The sequence below is a fragment of the Euprymna scolopes genome, chromosome 3 (assembly GCF_053919585.1).
Source record: "Euprymna scolopes isolate OS-2025 chromosome 3, ASM5391958v1, whole genome shotgun sequence".
Taxonomy (NCBI): domain Eukaryota; kingdom Metazoa; phylum Mollusca; class Cephalopoda; order Sepiida; family Sepiolidae; genus Euprymna; species Euprymna scolopes.
The window spans coordinates 97,996,251-98,006,272 of record NC_136484.1 but is presented as its reverse complement, the minus strand read 5'-3'; positions in this window follow the sequence as shown (position 1 = coordinate 98,006,272).

Genomic DNA, 10,022 nt, shown 5'->3' with positions numbered 1-10,022 from the left:
ACCTCATTTAAACCTCAACCCTGTCTATTCCTCTCTGTCTTTAATCCATTGAAAACAATTATAATGTAAGGAAAATACCTTATTGTTATATTCAATGTTATTTCTCTCAGTCAACACGGAGTTTCTAGATTTGCTCTCGTTTACCTTAATGCAACAAGTAATTGCTTTGATATATTCGTAACCTTCGCAGGCTCTTTTCTACTTCTTAAGCACTGACCACATACTTACCCACCCATGCTCTATCTATGATAATGAGCACTTTCGATGAAGCATATTCGAATTTTTTACTATTTATTATCAAAATCATGTTATCGAAGGTATTAGGAATTTTGATTAATCATATATAAGTTGGCAAGGGTAATACTACTACTATTATTACTTATGGGACACAGTTTCTTGTATAATACAGTTCAACCCCGGGATACGGTTTTAAGATAACTATGTAGAATACGATGATTTTTCGGTCCCTAGTTACAGTATTTGCCCCGTTTTACGGTATTATTTGTAATGTTATTCGATTATATTCATGTGTATTATATACTGTTCTGTATTTTGCTGCTAATTTGTAATGCCGTATCTCGGGATTCTACTTTATTATAATTTCATAGAATCTTTCTGCATTAGTGTCTAATTAATATGGATCACATTTAATGTAAATTTTAAATATTTTAATTTTCGAACGGTGCGTCACGCGTACGTATGTCCTTTAAAATCCGTTTAAATTATTTCTATAATCTAAAATTTAGGGTGTAATTATAAAAAAAAAATCACGTAGTCAATGGCATCTAAATTCTTACGAAGTATATGATCCTTTGCATAACGAAATTAAGTCAAAAATAGCACGGACCGACCACACACTGAAACGTAGTAGTTAACAAAATAGGGGTCCAACACATAGTAGGCTCCATCGCAAGAACATGAGAAAGGAAAAGAAAAGAAACTTAACTCGTTGTTTGCGGTTTTAACAAAATATCATTATTCCTCCTTCTCCGGCTACACATGACTTCTCGTAACATCACCCACGTGTCTCTAACGTGATCATCGATCTTCGCACACGTTCTTTTTAGGTTTTTTTTCCTTACCGTTACGGCATCTCGTACACCGCTCAATCATTTGCATACAGATGGCATGCGCGCGTCCGCCCCCTATTACAATAGGGATGTGTTAAAAAAATCATAAGTATAAGACTGGATATGCCTATTATATGTATAACAATCCAGATAATGTGTATGTCCACGGGGCAATATATAAAAAAAAATATTTATTATTTATTTAAGAGTGCGTAATCATAAACAGGTCAGTTTACTACGTATAAATATATTTGTTTGCACTACCCTTATTTTTTTTTTTGATTCGGTATCACAGCTACAAGAATAAAAGATTTTATCAAGACTAAGATCTTTTAATTAGTTTCATTTGATGAAATTGCTCACTTGAAATTTTAAAGATATTGGCCTTGATATAATCCGGCGTCCAATAGCTGTTTTGTAATGTGTACTGAGTTTCTGGCACTGATCTTCACTCCTGACGTGAAATTGAAAACTGCATAAAATCTGTTGTAAAAGTCGTTGGAAAAATAATTGGATTTTCCTACCGCTCTATAAGGCATACACTCTTCTACCGTTATAAAAGTTTAATACGCGCTTATGTGGAATACGTTTCCACATCTTGACAGGAGCTGGTCAGAGCAACCTTTCCTGCCTTGAGTGCTCAAAATTGGTTTCGAAATCCTATAGGACACTATCTCCTCCTTGCAACTTATTCCCAACAGAAGAGACGTTGCGAGCCTATCTCTGTTCTAGCATTATTTTTACGGCAAGGGCTTGACTGACCTACGGTTATGGTCTCAAAAATATATAGAAAAACACTCGTCTACTTACAACTAAGTCAAAAATTTTCCCTAAGCTCTATCTTTACATAAAATCAAACGCAAATTCCATGAACTAAGTTTTTTTCATGGTGTAGAACTCTATAACGCGAGGCTGTTTTCTAGCTGAGTATAAAAATGATTGGTACGTAGTCCTTGTTGAGCTGCTCTCTCTTAAATCATCTAAATCTATTCAATTTCCATTACTAGGAATCACTACGGTGTTGTCTCACCGACCATCTGTAGTATGAATCTCACCTGCCTGTTTAAATGTATGTATGTATGTATGTATGTCTGCCTAAAACTGTCGACGAAATTGATATCGTTTTGAAGCTCCACCATTCGGACGACAAATACCGAAACATTGGCTAAAAACATTAATTTCCTCACCCTCAACTGGACACTTTTCTACAAGGAGGGTCGCTTTTTTCCCCGATATTGTCGAAAGTCATCTCCTCTTTTCGATTGGCTAAATTTAATTTAAACCTTCGCAACTTCCGGTCTGGCGATGTACGCAACGGCAAAGACGTCACGTTTTTCCCCCGTCTTTCACTCCTTCGATGTACGGGCTCGAGCCTATCTGTCGGCGACCACTTTTTTTTTTTTTTGCTCAACACACACATTTAAACACACAGGCAACGCCAGGTACCCAGGCTAGTCTGATATAAACAATTGTCTTTGAGGGGCTTTTTGGCCTTTATAAGCGGTGATTTGCTTATGTATATATTCGGACGGCGTTTTCTTTTTGATACACCTTTGGTTAAACAGAAATGAAAATTCCCGCTTCTCCTTTTTTCTTTATATAACTAGCAGGCCGCCCGGCGTTGTTCAGTCGTAAAATATACATAACTATATTATAATTCATGCAGATTAATCATGTATTATAGAGCCAATTCTCTATTGATTATTATCCAATTATGATTTCAAGTTATGAAAATATGACTATGGTACCATTGGCTAGAATCGAAATGAGATCGTTAATAATTGGAGTCTTTGTCGTAATAATTTTCCAGAATCCTTCCGTCTGAGCTACCGGTAGATAGTTACGAAAGGTTAAAAAATATGCGTCTTTGAGCTATGAATGTTTTATTTTGCTCATGGGCAAAAGTAACAGCAGAAGCAATGTTTTATTAAACTTACCTTGCCAATGTCTACTGTTTTGTTTTCAATTTTTACGGCTAAAATCCAAACTGTAGGAAAAAAAACATTAGTAAACCAACGTCATCAATCTTTTTCGAGTATTTTTCAATAAGAAAAACTTGTATTAAGTTAAATATGAAATTTCTTATCGAAAAAGTCTCACTTGCGTACATTCAAAAATACTTCCTGTTTTATTAGAACAAATTTAAATTAATTAAACAAAATTATTATACTAACCGTGATTCATACTTTTCCGAAAATCAACGGGATTTGCGCTTAAAAAAGGTTTACCGACGTTTTTCTTTTAACTAACAACCTTTTGGGGATATAATTATATCATTGTACTTGTTTATTCGAAATGTCAAGATTTTAATGTACTAATTATTCTTGAAATATTTTCAGAAAACGGATAATTATTATTCCAAAAATTTTAAAAGTTGATTTAGCCGGAATTGGAATCGGAACAAGTTTTTGTGTACTTTTTTCCGTTCTTTTCACTTTATTTTTTAACACGTAAGTATAGACATATTTTTTTCCTTTTAGAGATTAACCTTAGTCTGTAAATTATCAGCCACAATCCAAATTTATACGTATACTACAGAATAATTATAAACCTCTTTTGAGAAGCAAAGGTGTGTGTGTGTTTTACTATTTTTTTGCCCACACCGAATATATTGGCACAAGTACGCCCTGCTGCCTTCATCAATACCTCCTTTACTCATAGTTCAGTTCATCAACATTTAATTGCACACGATGCCCGCTCAAAATACTTTAAAAACATATTAATTAAATCAACTGCGATCTTTTCTCAAATTGGAACCTGCGCGTCCTCATCATCGAAGCCTTACTCATTCAAGCACGCAAACTGGCCATCAACCAAGCTGGATACAAGTAACGAGATCGTATTTTTAAAACGTTTTTCATCGACTTTTACTATAAACCTACCAAATGTAATCCTATAACATCGGCATCTGCTTAACGAAGATTCGTAAGAAACGAAACCTATTGCAAATATGGAGAGTTTTTATTCATACTGGAACGCAACATTAAATCGTTATTCTGCAAACTGGAAGAATTAAATAAAATGAAGAAATAGAAGCTTGCACCATTCTGTAACTAAGCATATAATCTATGACCGGAAGACCGGATCTGGCTAACATAGGTATTTCTTAATAAATAGCAAAACGCATGGTTTTCAATTGCTTATTCTTTGTAAATAAAAAACGTGTTATCTGTCCAAGACTTGAGAAGCGATACAAGCTTGATTGTATACCAATTTATTTCTGTAAAAGTTGAATAAATACTTTAGAAACTCATAAACGTACGAATTTATAGGTGCAATTCTAGATAAGATTGAGTTATACTTTCGTCAGTGTGAACTTTGTTATTGTAAATCCCTATATAACAAGGTATTTTTGCCTTATTATCATCTATATAACAACGGAGATATCTCCCTTTGTTTCCTCCATTATGACAAAGCGTAAAACCCATATTAATTTAACACCAATTTTAGTTTAAATATATATCTGAAAAGACTGTAGTTTCATTTTTCTAGGGAAAACAATTATTTCCCTTGATGTTTGGGTGATGAAAGAATGATTAGAAAAATCCTAAATAAATGTACATCGTACACTATATCGATACTTTATGCCTGACTGGGATAGCTTACGTACATTTATATCAGATCTATCTCTGCGTTTTATGCTTAAAAAATGTGTCCTTTATATTATCAGATCTGACGGGATGATTGTAGGTATAGACCGTTTCATACCCTCGAAAAAGTTCAAGAAAAAATCTAACAACCAGCCGGGGTTCTCTCCAGAATGTGCTGCTGTCATTGCGTACAGAAATCACATTTTACATTGCTTACAAAGTAATAGATGTACTGAGACTAAAGCCGCTTTCAGGAGTGCCAGCAACCATTGTAAGAAAGTAATAAAAACCGCGAGAGAGTTGTATGCTCGGTCCGTCAAGTCCAAAGTAGCTGAGTATCGGTTTGGTTCCCACCAGTTTTGTCAAATATCAAACAGAATCCTGAACAGAAGCGTGTGCTCTATCTCAACAATCATCAATGGACCTGAGGTAATCTCGTCAGCATTAGACAAAGCCGAACTCTTGGCCAAGAACTTTGCAGTTAATTCTACCCTATAGTATGAATCTCACCTGTCTATTTAAATGTATGTATGTATGCATGTATGTACCAACGCTTCAACACCCTTAATATTTCCTCCCGTATCAGAAAACGCGCTATGAGACATACAAATATCCGTACGTGATGTTGCTAAGCTAATCAAAAACGTACATTCCAATAAAACAACTGGCCCTGACGGCATTCCAATTATAGTGCTCATAAAACTTGAACCATAACTAGCGCCTATACTTACAAAGCTATTAAAGCGTTATCTTAAGGAGAATTGATTCCTATCACACAGGTAAATCTCATCAGACTGGCTTTGAATTTAGGAACTCAGGTGATCGGTCATCTCCCTCTCAGAACAGGCCAATAATTTTCTGTGCGTCATAAGTAGGGCTATGACAATAACATTATTTTCCTCGTTTTGATTCTCAGATATATTTTCATTGATATTTTATATGTTTTTATGTAGAGTGATTTGGTTCTCTGTTGATCGATTATATCTTACTGTATCGGATATATACTCGCGAGTCAAAATCATGAAAAGAATATGCTTTTGTCATAGCCCTAGTCATGAGTAAGTTGCTATGATCTGTGTTAAATAGAGAAGTAGTAAACCATCCCAGCAGAAATAACTTTCTTAGTGACATGCAATATGGTTTCCGTTCTGCTAGATCTACAGCAGATGTGCTAACGGCTATTTCTCATAGGATTAGCGAATCTCTTGTGAGGAGGGTCCCTTTCTATGGCAATTGCTCCTGACATATCAAAAGCCTTTGATAGGGTGTGACATAAAGGTTTACTTTACAAGATCTCTAGCTACGGTATAACTGGAAATGTCTTCTAAATTATTAAATCATTTCTCTCTGATACGTTCATGAGAGTAGCGGTTGATGGGCAGAAATCAGACGCTCACCGTATTAATGCTGGAGTCTCTCAGGGGCTCATCCTGGGCTAAACTCTCTTTCTGATCTAGATTAATGATCTTCAAAATCACATTCTTACATCATTCAATCTATGTCCCCCTCATCAAACTTTCACGAAAAACACTCGTCTGGCCGAAACCACCCTCAATAATTTCCCACACTCCTTGTCTGTACCTAGACATAAATGTAAATTCCACGAACAAAGCTTATTTCTTAGACCTGCACGCCTGTGGAACTCTCTTCCGATTGCTTGTTTTCCAGCTGACTACTATCGGGTTTTCTTCAAGTCCAACGTAAACAAGTTCTTGATGAACCGTCCCCCTAAGTAATACAAATTACAAAATTCCCACTACTTATGTTTACCACGCTATACCATTGACTAATGTATATCTATTAACCCTTATCCTCGAGTGGCCTTTGGGCTTCGATAAGTTGCGATTCTAGCGTATAAACGACCAAGTTCTCTCCGATTCTCTCTCCTCTGATATGGAGCACGTGGTACAATGGGGAAAGGGGTGGCTCGTTTCTTTTAATGCAGCTAAACCAAGTTTCTATATTTACATCATCATCGCTTTTATCCCCATCTAGATTCAATTGACATGAATGGCTCTCGTCTTGGGGTGTTTTCATGTTTTGACAAGTTTCTGGATTTGATCTTTACTCCTGATCTGGAATGGAACACATATATTAAATCCCTTGCGAAGGTCGCTGGATAAATGATGAAATCCTTCTATTGATCTAGTAGATATATCACTGATGATGCAATTCTCTACCTATATAAGAGCCAGTTACGTCCAAGGATGGAGTACTGTTGCCACATTTGGGCAGGAGCTGTTAGAAAGGACTTATCCTGCCTTAATAGAGTTCAAAACCTAAACATAGATTCCATGATCAAAGCTTCTTTCTTAGAACTGCACGCCTGTGGAATTGTCTTCCGTTTTCCTGCTTTCCAGCTGTCTATAATATGGTTGTCTTCAAGTCCAACGTGAACAAGTTTCTGATGAGCCGTTCCACTTAAGTTAATAAATTTACCGAACTTCCATTACTATCGATTACTATATTGTCCTTTTGACTACTCTACACTCTTTAACCTTTATCCTTGAGTGGCCTGTCGGCCTTGATAAGTGGTGACGCCTATGTAAAAAAAATGCCTACTGTACATTCTTTACCCCTTATCCTCAAGTTGCCTCTGTGCTTTGATAAGTGATGATGCCTATGTAAAAAAAAAGGTAAGATTTTAAGTGTATTTGTGGTTATATAAGATTTTTACTTTCACTCAATTCATAAAATACGCTTGTGATATTGTAAATGCCAGTTTTAAAAGGATTTTTATTACAATAAGTTTTATCTAATGTAAGTATAAGAAAATGAAGTTTTGTTATTTAAGTTTTGATGCACTTTCTAATTAGAAAAAGAGAAAAAGAAATTTCTTTACTGAAATTAAATGGTTATATAGTGTTGTAGAGAAAATTGTAATGAGTGTGAATATTGCTTGCCTCAAACACGCCAACATGTCTGCGCGTCTTGCAGGGTTCGGCTGCTTAATTATAGAACTAACTTAAATGGCGACGCCCCGGTGTAGAATGTAGTCAAGAATGATGCGAACACCCCGAGATCTCGCCGGGCGTATGCAGATTATACGATCTTGGTTTGTATATAAGTACACCGTTTCAAGAACGAGAGAGTGCTCATTTTTGAGGAAGACGCGCTGTACCGCCACCACATGGAAGCAAGGCCTGTTAACTGAAAGGACGTAAGCAAAGTGTAGTGAAGTACAAAGCAAACACGATCTGCCCAGAAGTCAGTCTTTCGATTATGAATGACAGTTTTTTTAGAAAAGCATGAATAACCTTTTTAAATACTATATTATAGAAGATAAAACTAACGAATATATGCATGCTAAAATTTAACTTTATTCAATAATAAATTCTCAAAAATCAGGAATTATTTTAAATCAGAAAAGCTGTGCATAGCGTCAGCGTAAAAAGATAAACACCGCTGTTTAAGTTGATTCCAAAGGTTAAGATTTGTTTATTATTTTTATTATAAATAATTTAAATCAATTTTTAGATATTCATTTAAATAAAAACAAACAAAAAATAATCAAGCAAATATGTGTGGGTGTGTGTATATATATATATATATATATATATATATATATATATATATATATATATATATATATATATATATATAAGGGGGTGGTCACCAACAATGTATTTTTTAACATTATTTTATTATTCGTGTCTTGGTTTTTCATTTAGAATTATGTTTAGATTATTGTAATAATGTTTTTAAATAATTGAAATCGTTTTTAACGCATTTCAGGCGTTCTTTGAAGCGTCCTCTTCAGAAATTATTTAAAATGCTTAGAATATATTCAAAATCTGTTGGAGATGTAAAAATAGCTTTTTCCTAGTTCATTTGAAATGTTTCCAAGAGGTGGAAACGTGTAAATGTCTGCTATTCATTGGAATGTTCAATTTTTATTACTGTTTTATTGGGCTGTGGTCACTCCTGTCTTGTGTTTCTCTCTCTCACTGCTGGAGTTTTTTTCTTTTCCTTTAGGGCAGGAGGCGTGTATGTGTTTTCTTTTATTGGTTTGAAGAATGTGTGTACGGTTTTATAGAATTATGAAGTTATTTGCTTCCCTAGAAAGGTAACTGTGATCCACGGTCGTTACTAATGTCTATGTGTGAGGAGGGAGGGAGGGGAGAACCAGCTCTTCTGAAATAAGGGTAGGGGTGTTTTCATTCAATTTCTATATTTAAATTTTGGATTCTTAGATTTAGTATTGCGATTTTTCATTTCAGTCTTAGATTGTTCGGGTATTCTTTATATTATGTTTGTTTAGATAGATGGGCGTATTTATAAATATGTACAGACGATTTTTTTAATGTTTCTATTTATTTTCTCCCCATGTGGGTATGGCCAGACCCAGGATCGGTTCTTAGTGTGGGGAGGATCTCGTTCCCCAGAGGGGAGGGGCCAATTGGATGGTATATGTATGGGAGGGGGATGATAGAAAGGATGATAGTTTTCTCTGTCATGGGATATTTCTCCTCCACTGACTCAAGGGGGAGGGATGTGTTGGAACAGATATCACACTATGGTTCTGGAGTTTCCAAGTGTTATTGGCTTCGAGGTTAAGTAGAGTGTGTATTGTTCAGTGTGTTGTATTAGAGATAGGGGTGTTAAGTCTGTGTGTGGTTGTATGCGCGCGCAGATTCTATTGACAAAAATAAATAAAGAGTAAAGGAATTATAAAGTGTTAATAAATGAACAAAATAATATTTGTATTTAATATTACTAAAAAAAACTTGCTGCTTATAATCGAAAAGGTCTATTTACATTTGCTACAGAAATTAAAATGTTTTCCTCGCAAAAATCTTTCAAGCAGGAAAAAAGTTTCGCGGAGAAGTTTAACCAAACAATAGGTATTGTTGCTAATGAAAAGAATTTAAAGGAAAAAATAGCTAGTCGGACTATAGTATCGATTCTGTCCTATGCAGTGATATATATATACACGTGTGAAGTCGAACGCGTAACTGACTTATGTTAGATTTATATGAATTTGCAAAATATTGCGATCATAATAGAAATAAAAGTTTAACGTTAATTTTTATTAATTTCTCAGGAATCGTAAAACAAGAATTAAGGCAAATTGGTATAATAAAGAGCCAGCTACACTGACAAATATCTAAATTAAATTATCTCTATCGAGTTTTTATTGTTGTTGTCTTTTAGAGTTTTCTTGTTTTATCATTTTCGCGTTGCAGCTTCAGTTTCTCTGTAATTATATCTCTTATCCTTGCGACGCAAATGTTTCGTTGGCGTAAATAATTCCGAGGCATTTTATCGCCAAATTCGATCATGCGTTAAATATAACCCTCATTCCTTCAAGCATCTCTTCGGAAAAGGGGAAACGTAGATGCTTTATTTTCGTCGTTGTTAA